We start from the raw sequence: 12,519 nt of genomic DNA, 5'->3' as shown, positions 1-12,519 counted from the left end.
GCTGTATCTGACATGGTTGCTGAAGGTGACAATTGGGGCCAGCATGTGTCCTGGGATGTGCGTTGGCTCAGGGGCAAGCTGGGTCCATCCGAGTCTCCTCATACTGTCAAGGAGGTATGTGTGTTTTTGTTGTTGGGGTCATCAATATGGAAATGAAGGTTGCAGAGGAAAATGTAGTTGTTGAAGTCTATGGGTAGGGGCGCACTAAAGTCTGTAATGGTGTTGCATAAGCTGGAGTGTGGGCCTGGGGGTTGGTATACCAGGGTGCCTCTGATGGTTGTCTTGTTGTCTGTGAGGAGCTTGAAGTAGAAATGTTCTATGGGGGTGGTAGTGTTGTCGGTGGTCGTGGTACACTGTATCTTTGTAGATGATGGCGGTTCCTCATCATGGACTATTGGTGTGGTCCTGAGTGAATTTATACCAATTGGTGATCGCTGTGGCAATGCCTGTGACGGATGTGGGGTTGAACCAGGTCTCAGTGAGAATGACAATGTCAGGTGTGAGGGTGGCAATGAGGTCCCATAATTCAGTGGAATGCTTGCATAGTGGGCGTTTGTTGAGAAGGGTGGATGTGAGTTGATGTTTTTGTTCAGGTGGTGTTTGTGGTGTGTTTGGGGTGGGGCTGGTCAGTGGGCTGGTGTAGGTGAAGTGGCAGTGGGTACCTGTGAAAGGTCCTACCATGGAGCATGGGATGGCATATTGGCATGGTTTGTTGCAGCACACTGGGTCAAGGGTGTAGAGCTCAACAATGGTGTATCTTTGGTGAGGCAGGAGGGCTAGGGGTCTTGACACTGGGTGTGGTCTGGCACAGACAGGCTTGCCTTTGGTGTGCCTTCAGTGCGCCAGCTAAATGCCTGGTCAGGAAAACCCATGCAGCTGGGGTGTCACTGGATCAGTCTGGAACAAGCAGGAACTGGAAGCCACAGGCAAGTGGCAATCTAGGTGTCCAGGTCCAGAAAAATCATCTGTGTCACGCATCCAAACTCGGGATGCCTGACTACAATTTGATTTTTTAGTTTTGCCATGAAAAATTCGGATGTGCACTTTCAATACTTGCTCAGAAACAAGGCTGGCTCATACATCTAATTGCTTTTATTTCAGGAGGGTTGGATCCAGTTGCTACAAGTCTTTCACGATGTCTAAAATCGGTTGCAGCAGTCTATCTGGCAATAGAGCAAAGTGAAGGAATTGTGATCGGCCATACTTTAATTGTCTATGTACCACACTCTGTTGAAATCCTTTTTAACAATAACTAAAACACAGCACATTACCAACAGAAGGGTTGACACATTATGATGAACAGGTAATACTTGGAGGAGAGAACAATTCAATTCGAAGGTACAATATTCAATTTTCAGCAACACTGCTTACAATTTCAGAAAAATGTGAAGGTAAGGAAAGTGTTATTGGTAACGAGTTGGAGTATGACTGCATTGAAGTGACCGAGCTATGCACAAAGCCAAGACCAGATTATGAGAAAGTTCTATTAGAGGATTCCAATTTCCCACGGTTTGTTAATGGTTCCTGTCTGAAGAATCCATGTGGAGGATCGAGAGCTGTGTAAGCTATATTTTGTGTTTTAGAAACATTACAGGCATCCTCCTTACCAAATGTGATTTCAACACCAGTAGCGGAATTAATTGCTCTAACGAAAGCTTGCTGCTTGTCCGGGAATTTGAATGTGACCATCTATACAAATAGCTGCTATAGTTTTGGTGTTGTGCATGACCGAGGTCAACTCTGGACACAGAAAAGATTCATGACATCCTCAGGTGCTCCAATTAAAAATAGCATGTGCATATGGCATTTGTTGGACGCAATTCCGAAACCAAAAGAAGTGGCAATTGTAAAGTGTCAAGTCCATATGACTGGCAAGGATTTGTTACAGTAGGAAACATGTATACAGATCAAGTATTGAGCCTTGCAGGAAGAGACCATCATTGAGCAAAATGAATAATCATGTCATTACGTGGCCTCATCAAGTTCTCCTGACTACCTATAGTTCAGTTAATATGTGCGGGAGCGCCTCAATAGACCACGCTGCTCGCACCTAAAGAGTTAGAGCAGTTGAAACTGAGGAAGAGGCAGGAGCGGACGATTAAGCTGCAAAAACTGCTGAACATAGTGATAGTTTAAGTGACAGTTAAGGCCAAATTCACAGAGTGTATGGGGGGAGAATGAAGAAATGTATTTTCTAAGTGGTAAAGATCAAGTTGACAATAAAGTCAAAAATTCAAGGAAAAATCTAAAGCAACAATTTCAAGTGAGTGAGAGTTCAGATGAAGAGCTTGAAACTCAAGAAGCCCAGTGTAAAAGTGATCAGAGTGAAGGGGTGTTGCCATACAAAAGAGCAAAGCACAGGTGGCAGCAAAAAGAAATAGACTCTGATCAATTTATTGAGCTTGACAAATTACAACTGAAAATCACAGTTAAAAAGAACTCCTTCCCCCCTTGGAAGTAGAACATTTATTGCAGAAAGGCAAAACATAAGAAAGCCTGAACAAAGTGCGAGATCAAATGAAAGTTGAAGTTATGAGAAAAACCGAGAACTACAGACTGTCACAGAGGAAGTAAGGTTGAAGAAAAGGAAGAGAAATGCAAACAGAAACACTGTGGGCCAAAGTCAGAGACAGGGAAGCTGTCAGCCTGGGAGGCGGAAGAGATTGAAACATTGACTGGTAACAAAATTGCCAGAAGTAGAGCTCCGAAGTATGAATCACCAAAGGGGGTATATTTGGCTCCAGTATCAGAGGACGACACAGATAATGATGATTTTTTATTTTACAATGAATAGGTTCCATGACTATGACCACAATCTGGAGTTTAATACAGAGGAAAAACCACCTTGAGCCTGAAAAATATACTTTGAAATGTGTGTTCACGAAAATCGAGATATGACACGGAAATGCGGTTTAAAGTTTGGGAAAGACTGAAAACAGATTACAGGCAGAGACCATCTTATTAGGGGATTTGGTGGAACTGATTTGGATTTAAAAATATTCATATTAACAGTAACTGAGGTTTGAACTTGTAAAAACATTTGGGGGGGGAGAACTGAACTTGATATTCTTGATTTTTTTCCTTGCCTGTCCTAGAAGAGAAACAGATAAAGAAGAACTTTACTTTTTGTTTTGCCACAAGCTAAATTTTGGTTTTGCTCTCCAACTTAAAATTGGGATACAGGGGAGTTGACTGACTAAAGTGGCTCGGTAAACCAGCTCTTTACCCCCGGTAATATCTGAGCAATTATCTGATCCCCGGCCTGCTCTGGGTGTGCCGGAACTGGTGAGCGAGGTGGGCAGTGGCTGAGCAAAGCTCTGGGACGCGGGCCAACATTTGCCTGCTACGATCGTTGGTACGCTTGTGACTGGCAGTGAAGCCCCGGACTGGATTTCAGCCACACTGTGGCGATGCAGGATTTGCCATTGCCGCTGGCCTGAAGCAGACTCTGCAGCTCTGATCAGATATCAGAGCGCCGACGAGAGGGTGATTTGACCGACATCAGTGCAGAAGTAAGTGGCCGGGGTCGGAGACACAATCTGTTTCTTCCGCCCACCTATGTGCAGAGGTTTAATCACAGTGTATCTATTTGTGCAGTGTTTCCAGTTGCCTGGTTGGAGATGAGTTGCCGCGCCCCCTTGCCCCCAAGAAAGTGACCGATTGACTGACTGACTGACTGATTTTGTCTTGGGTGCCTTGGGTGCCTGTGATTACAAGTAGTGGTGGCTGGGGTGAAGGAAAAGAGGACAACGAGGCAGATCACAACAAGACAAAACCTGACAGAGGGAAATGCCCTTGACAGAGGGAAATGCCCTCGACAGAGGGTCCGGCAATTAGGGAGACAAGCCACAAAGCCCCAAAGAACCAAATCCCTGTGCACCCTGCAATATTCAAGGGGTTAACATCTCCTACATCTAAGAAGCCGGGAGGGCCGTATCACCTGTAAATACCTGTAAGGCTGTACAGGTGTTTTTACTTCTCTGTGGCAGTCGACAGAGTACCAGGGAGATCGCCCCCCTTTTTCATCCAACAAACCCACTGGTGATTGAAAACATGACTGGGAGTAAAAGTATTAAGGGCCCCACCAGACGAAGTTGGACAAGTTCACCCTCCCAAAGGAGACACAGGGGGCAAAGTCCACCTGAGATCAGACTTTGGATGGGGTCTCGGCTACACCTTAAGAAGCCTCCTTCTCAACAACATATTGGCGGCAATCTGGGGTGTGGCCCCTGCCCCGGAGTGCCGTATAGACACGTCACAACCAAAATATCCCTGATCTGTGCCGACTTCCTAAATATGGGAACCAGAATCCAGGAAGTCAAAGACACAACATCAGCCCTTCTCCAAGACACCTCGACCCTCAAAGACCAGGTGAGCAATCTAGAAACAACTACAGTGCACTTGGAGGCCAGACTCAAAGACTATGAGGGGAGATTGAGCCAAAATAATGTTCGTATTCTGGGGTCCCAGAACAAGCAGACCTCTTTGTGGAGGGAACTAATCCTAAAACATCTACAACCTCGTGGTTTGTCTAAATTCATGTCAGTTGAACAAGCCCATCTAGTGCCAGGTGGTGGAGCCCATCTTGAAGCGCTGCCCAGGCCGATACGGACTCATCTCTTCAACTTCAGGGAGAGAGACATGGGGTTGCAGGCAGCCCATGCAGTACACTACGAAAATGCTCAAATAACCTTCTTTCAGATTTTACCCTGAAGGTGCAGAGACACGGTTACCTATCTGTAAAACAAGCACTCTGAGACAAAGGAGTGAAATATTTAATGCACTTCACGGTGAGGTTGCAGGTGGAGACTGAGGGCAAAACATGTTTTTTTTGATACTCCGGAAACGGCATGGCTGGATGGATGAGGCACCATTGGTGGTCCCTCTGCTAGGTCACATGCAGGGAGATGGAGATGAAAGCAGCCACCAAATATAATGGGGAGGAGAGAGAGGGAAGGAATATGTGGGGAGGCTTCCTCCACAACTGATCAAGGGGATTAAGCTCTGGAACTGCTCTAGGTATTAGAGTCAAGGAAAACAACCAAAGAACACAATGAGAACAGTCTGACCTGAACAGAAGCTACCTTGTGGGTCCCTGGAGGGAGATGGATGGAGGATAAAGTAGCTGACCAGATGCGGGTGGCACCGGGTGGGGTTGGGACCCTCCTGCGGGCAGTCCAGCTGTAGAGTAATGAGCCAGGGGGCAGATCAGATCCACTTTCAGGGAGGGCTGGATTTTCTCAAGGGAAAGGGGATACTATGGTGGATGCGTCTTCTGTTTTTAGCGTTACACTTTATAAGGTTTAAGGGATACCAAAGTACACAGTCATTGCACAGTGCCAATAAGTAGCAGAAACTAAACCAGATACTCACGTCAGTTAGAACTCCTCCTCCAAATAGACTAGGGAGTGGAATCACAATGTCCAGGATGTTTGTCCACTAGTTACCACCTATATGGCAAATAATAAAAATATCCCGGATATCCGCTTAATGTCGTGGAATGTAAACGGTCTGGGAGATAAGATCAAACAGGGTATTGGCTTCCAATATTTGAAGAGGCATTCCCCAGACGTAGTCCTTCTGCAAGAAACCCATCTTCTTGGGAACGCGTGTAAAGCACTTGACCGCTGGGATTTCAAACTGGTGGTGCATGTGGGGTTCACAGCCAGGTCAAGGGGAGTAGGCCTAGTCCTCAAGAAGAGTTTCCCATTTATTGTGGCGAAAGTATGGACAGACCGGGCGGGAAAATGGGAGGGGGAAACTATTAATATACTCACACTGCATGTACCACCAACGCTACACGGGTGACACTCCCAGAGCTTGGGGGTCTAGTGCTGGGACTGCCACCGGGACACCTCCTCCTGGGTAGCGATTTCAACAGGACTCCAAATGATGCTTGGGATTGTTCCGACTAGAAAGACTAGAAAGACTCATCTAACACCACAGGTGTGGATGAGTTTCACAGCACCATGGGTATGGCTGATGTCTGGAGAACACGTAATCCCTCCATCCAAGAATTTACATTTCACTTGAGCACTCACAACAGTCTGTTGCAAATTTACCTCTTAGTTTTGTTAACATCTCAACTTCCTGGCTTTGGGGAGGTAAGACACCTGGCTCGGTGTATATTGGACCACTCCATGCTCTGGGCAAGATACAGAGTGGAAAGAGAAAGATCCAATCACACAATCACAATTAACGCCTCAAACGAAAACAAGTTACTTACCTGAAACTACAGTTATCCAGTATTGGTATCTTTCATAGACTCACATGCCTCAATCATTCCCCGTCGTTGAGGCGGTAGTCCCACGGTAAAAATATATACAATAGCAGTGCCTAAAAATTTCTTGTAGTAGGCTGAAAAAGACTAAAAGGCCTAACTAGGCCCAACACTTAGCGGCCTATCTACCTCATTCTGTAAAAAGACCTGAAATAGTAGCCTCAGCCAATCAGCTGTCCTCACCCTCTAGAACCTTCCCAGCCCAGGCAGTTCTCCTCAGATTTTCCCAGCACAAGTGAGAAGTAAGTATCCATAAAAAAGAACTGCCCTGCCGGGGAGGAGGGTGGGTGCATGTGAATCTATGAAAGATACCAATACTGGATAACTGTAGTTACAGGTAAGTAACTTGTTTTCTTATCCAGTATTGGGGTTATCTTTCATACATTCACATGCCTAAATCAGAGTAGCAAGCAGTGACATCATGTCTGTCGTTAGAAGAAAGTGGGAGACAAAATAAAACGTATCCATCCCCACACAACCTGGAAGGTTATAGAGCATAAACATGTTTACATAACATATGCATTAAAAACCATCATATAGTACATTATAACATAACATAACATAACATGTGTATTTGTAAAGCGCACGTTCACCCAGAGGTTTCTTGGCGCTGAATAACAGATGTTTATTGTTACCCAACTCAATGGTACTCAATTTATCGACCTCAGATGGATGAAAGGCTGAGTGGACCCGCCGGGATTTGAACCTGTGACCATGAGGTCGAACACAGGCCCCTGCAGTGGACGCATTAGTCCACTGAGCCACCAGACCCAGCTTATAGACTAGGACAGCATTTGAAAAGATTAGAACATTATAATGAAATACGTATGCTTAAAACAGTCAAATTATGAAGAAAAAGACTATAAAAAGTCTAACCTTAGTGAAGGAGATGCCGTAGCACCGCTTCCCTAACCGCTGTGTCATCATGAGTTGCCGACTGCAGACAGTAGTGCTTCGTAAAAGTGTGCACACTTTTCCACGTAGCAGCTCGGCAAATGTTCTCCAGCGTCACCCCAGCGAAAAGGGCCGTTGACGCTAACATCATTCTGGTGGAATGTGCTTTAACCTTTCTTGTTAAAGGTTTGTTAGCCTTTTCGTGACAGAAGAGAATTGTAGATGTCAACCATCTAGCTATAGTCGCCTTTGTTACAGCTTGACCCAAGGTGGCTTGACCATAAGCAACAAAAAGATGACTAGATTTGCGTATGTCCTTTGTTTTTTGAAGATACAACTTAAGGCACTGTTTCACATCTAAGAAATGTAATACCTTTTCTGCCGGAGTTTTAGGATCCAGAAAAAAGTTTTGAGCTTGACAGGCTGATTGATGTGGAATTGGGTCGGCACCTTTGAGATGAACTTTGGATTAGTTCTAAGCGTCACAAAGTCTCTAGAGAATTGTAAGAAAGGATGTGTAATCGTGAAGGCTTGTATCTCACTGACTCTGCGGGCTGAAGTGAGAGCTAGTAAAATAGCCACCTTCCAAGTTAAAAACTTTAGCTCCGCCCTGTGAATAGGTTCAAAAGGCCTCTTAACAGTTGGGACAGAACAATATTGAGGTCCCACTCTGGAGGTGGGAGGGGGGGGCCGAACTGGAGGAAAAGCTCGGAATAGCCCTTTAAGGAATTGTTTGATCAATGATGATGAACATAATGATGGTTTGTTAGAACTCTTCCTGAATATGGATATTGCCGCCAGATGTACCTTAATGGACGAGAAAACCAGACCTGCTTTAACTAAAGACAGTAGATAAGGATGAAAGTCCTCAGGTGGAGCTTGGAGTGGATGAACATTATTTTCTCCACACCAGGAACAGAATCGCTTCCACTTAAAACGATATGTCTTGATGGTAATTTGAGCACAGGCTTGTGATAAAATCGCCCTGCAATCTGAGGAGATGTTAAGATCCTTGAACTCTAGGAAGTCAGGAGCCAGGCGTGTAAGTGCAGCTATTGAGGGTCCAGGTGTCGGATCTGGCCTCCCTCTCTCATTAACATCGACACGGTCGGCTTGAGACGAAGTGGAGGCTGCTGAGAGAGCTGAAGGAGTTCTTGAAACCAATACTGTCTCGGCCAACGGGGAGTAATGAGGATGAGAGTGCCATGTTCCCTCTTCATCTTTTGCAGTATCTTCGGAATGAGTGGGATCGGAGGATAAGCGTATGCAAATATTCCGGACCATCTCATTAACAGGGCATTTCCCCTTGATCCCTGTTGAGGAAACCTGCTGACGTAAAACAGGCATTTGCGGTTCTGCTGCGTGGCAAACAGATCCAGTGTTGGTGTTCCCCATGTTTGAAAGATCCTCTCCACTTGATGTTGCTCGAGTTTCCATTCGTGACAGCCTGTGAAAGTCCTGCTGAGGTTGTCGGCTAAAACGTTCTGGATACCTTGCACATGTTCTGCTCTGTGAGATATGCAGTGGTGTATGACCCACTCCCACATCTCTTGAGCTTCCAGTGAGAGGGAGAGAGATTTTGTTCCCCCTTGTTTGTTTATATAATACATGCTGGTGGTATTGTCCATGCGCACCAGGACTGACGAATTCGCAATCCGTGGAAGGAAGGCTTGCAGGGACAGAAAGATGGCTCTCAGCTCCAGGCTGTTGATATGTTTCTGCTGATACTGATGAGACCACCGCCCTTGAATCTGAAGGTCCTGGAGGTGACCTCCCCAACCTTCCATGGAAGCATCTGTTGTCAGGGTGAACTCTGGTATGTCATGGAGAAATGTGAGGCCTGGTGACAAATTGTGTTTCTTCGACCACCAAAGAAGGGCTTGCTTCATCTTAGATGTTACTTTTATGTGGTCGTCGAACGACCCGTCCGCTTGCTTCCACTGCCGATGTAATTCTTCCTGCAGTGGCCTCATTCTGAGTCTCGCCATGGGGATGAGACTGATTGAAGATGAGCACATCCCTAGAAGGGAAGCAAATGTTCGGACCGAAAGAGACCTTCTTGCAAATATTTGTTTTGCCAGGTTTCATAGTTTGGTTTGCCGCTCTTGAGTCACGAACGCCTTGCACTGGCATGTGTCCAATACCGCTGCCAGAAAGGTTAATTCCTGCCGCGGTTGGAGCTGAGATTTGTTTGCATTGAGGGTCAGTCCCAGATTGGAGAACAGAGAGAGGGAACTCTTGACCGCTTCCTTTTTGGAGTTCTTCGATGGTCCTTTTAGGAGCCAGTCGTCGAGGTACGGGAAAACTTGTATTCCCTGTGATCTCAGCATGGCTGCTACCGGGGCTAAACACTTGGTAAATATCCTCGGTGCTGATTTCAGGCCGAATGGAAGCACCTTGAATTGAAAGTGGACGCCAGCCACTGCAAACCTCAGGTATTTGCAGTGTTTTGGATGAATAGGGATGTGGAAGTAGGCGTTTTTCAGGTCCAGAGAAGCCATAAAGTCCCCTTTGTTGAGACAATTCAGAATATCTGTTAGTGTTACCATGCGAAAACTCTGTTTCTTCAGATATTTGTTGAGCTTGCGCAGATCCAAAATTGGCCGCCACTCTCCTGAATTTTTCTATACGAGGAAGAAGCGAGAATAAAATCCTTTCCCTTTCTGAGTGGAGGGAACTCGTTCTATCGCATTCTTGAGTAGCATCTTTAAGGCCTCTTAGAACAATAAGTGAAGACACGGGGAGGGGGACCACTGGGCGGCACTGTTGGTGGTTTTTGCAAAAACTCCAGAGTGTGTCCATTCCTGACAAGATCCAGGACCCACTGATCCGAAGTTATGCTCCGCCACTGTTGGTAAAAGGCGGAAATCTTGGCGCCCACAGGCAGGGGAGGATGAATGACTGACGTCCGGCAAAGCTCATTGGCGCTTGTTGGAATCACGCCCTTGATTGTTTGAGCGCCGTTTCCCTCCCTGACGAGAGAAACTACCAGAGGCAGGCTGTCTGTAGGAGGATTGATAGTACGGTTGCTTGTACTGAGACTGGTACTGTCGATTTTGCTGGTTGGAATAATTTCTGCTGGAGGAGTAACCACAGCCCCTTGCTCCTCTAAAGGATCCTCTCCTGTATTGTAGGGTACCTAGTGATTTGGCAGTGTTCGTATCCGTTTTGATAGCCAGCAAAGCATCATCGATGTGTTTGCCAAAGAGCGAGTCCCCATCGTACACCATGTCCAAAATCTTCGTTTGGACCTCAGGTCTGAGGGAGGTAGCCTTGAGCCAACCCTGATGCCTGAGGACTTCTGCTTCCGCCAATTGCTTAAAATTGGTGTTAGATATATCAAGGGCGCAATCAATGATCTCCGATGCCGCCCTTTCTCCCTCAAGCACGATTTTGCGCCCCTCCTGTTGGCGATCCTCCGGGATCAGATCGAGGAATTCTGACAGATCTGACCACATTTGTCTGTCATAACGGGCCATAATTGCTAACGAATTAGCTGCCTTAATGGAGGCTGCTGCGTTTGCTGAGAACTTTTTCCCTATTGCATCCAGTCTCCTGCCTTCCTTGTCAGGTGGCGTTGAAATCGGAGCTGAAGGATTCTTGGACCTCTGTTGAACCACTTGAGATATGACCGAGTCTGGCCGAGGGTGTCCTATTAAACAAGATGGAGTATCAAGTGGCGCGCGATACTTCTTCTCAATTCTTGGAAGGACTGCCGGAATGGAAGCAGGTGTTTTCATGATGTTGAGGCCCTCCTTCCATATGTAGTCAATAATTGGGATAGCCCTGGAAATCTTCCGATATCCCTCCTTAAAGTCATGCAAAAAGCAGTCAGACTGCTCCACTGTGACAGGCAATTTAAACCTGGTAGCCGCATGTTGCATAATGTTATGAAATCCGCCGATATCCTCAGACGGAGAATCTGACGGGTGCGGTGTAGGCGGTGAAGGTATGGGAATGACATAATCATCCCACGGGTCCTTAGGTGTAACATCTGGCAACTCGCCCTCTTCCCTGCCATCATCCTCTTCAGGAGAAGAGGAATCCGTGTCACCTTGGGGTGTAGGGTTTGCATCCTGCCTTGGCGACAAAGGAGCTTGCGGCGAAGGAGGCCTTGGCATCTCAACTGGCACATACAGCACAAATGGTGAAACTAGAGTTGGAGGAAATCTCTGGCGATAGTCTGCCAACATGGCTTGTAAGTCTTGTATCAAAGTAGGTGGCAGATGACTGGAGTCCTCTGAACGTGGCGGTCTTGTATGGTGCGAATGATATGGCGTTGACAAGTCGACGTGACCGTAATGCTCTTGCTCATCGTCCTCCTCCTTCTCTTGATACTTATTGTTCAATTGTGAAGGGTGATGGGCAACCCCAAAAGGGCCTTCATCCTCTTCTTCGTCATCAGAATCATCCTCCACATATGTCTCCAAAATATTTGATGGTAAAAGTGAAGAAATGTGAGAGTAGTCCTGTCTTTGATAAGTTTTCATTTGGAAACAGGTATACTGCACTCTCGTTGGAGGTGTGTTGAGCAACAGTTGAGCTGATGCTATTGCTTTTGTAGAAGACTATGACGACGAGCTTGTTATAGAATGCGGTGTCGTCACTGGAATTGCCGTCAATGGGACTGTCGATGGTTTTACTGTCGACGGGGCTGTTGTCGACGGTACTGTCGGCAATGATGTTGTCGCCGACAAGGCTGTGGACCGAGTCTTCTTCAACGAATCCTTCATCGAAGGTGTCTTCGTCGACAAATCCTTCGTCGACGAGGCCGTCGATGGTGTCTTCGTCGACGACTCCTTCGTGGACGAGGCCATCGATGGTGTCTTCGTCGACGGAACAGTCGTCGACAGGCATGTTGTTTTTGTCGACGGGGGCTTCGTCAACGTGGCTGATGGGATCTTCGTCGACAGGATAGTCGACGAAGGTGTCAACGGCAATTGGCTTTTCGTCGACGAAGGCTTTATAGACGACAACAAAATTTTTGCAGACACAAAAGGAGAAGTAATAGCTGAAGTGGTGACCGTTGCAGAAGAAGTTGAAGAGGTAGAAGTCAAAGTAATAGTATGAGGAGACACCAGGGAAACAGTCTTAGTCTGGGCTGTACTCACAGTGGACGGTCTTGATGGAGACGAGGTACTCCTTGAGGGTTCTGAAGCGGTCTGAGAGGGTTTAGATTTTTTCTTCCTCTCAGGAGAAGAGCTCTCTCTGGATCTGGCTCTCTTGCTGGAGGTAGAGGCCTTGTCCTCATTATCTGTGGAAGATGATTTTAACCATAAAAGAACCCTTGCCTCTCTATCCCTGATAGTTTTAGAAGGGAAGGTACATCAAATTCTACAATCTTC

The sequence above is a fragment of the Lissotriton vulgaris genome, chromosome 3_1 (genome assembly GCF_964263255.1).
Source record: "Lissotriton vulgaris chromosome 3_1, aLisVul1.2, whole genome shotgun sequence".
Taxonomy (NCBI): Eukaryota; Metazoa; Chordata; class Amphibia; order Caudata; family Salamandridae; genus Lissotriton; species Lissotriton vulgaris.
The sequence above is the reverse complement of the archived record's forward strand: the minus strand, read 5'-3'. Positions refer to the sequence as shown.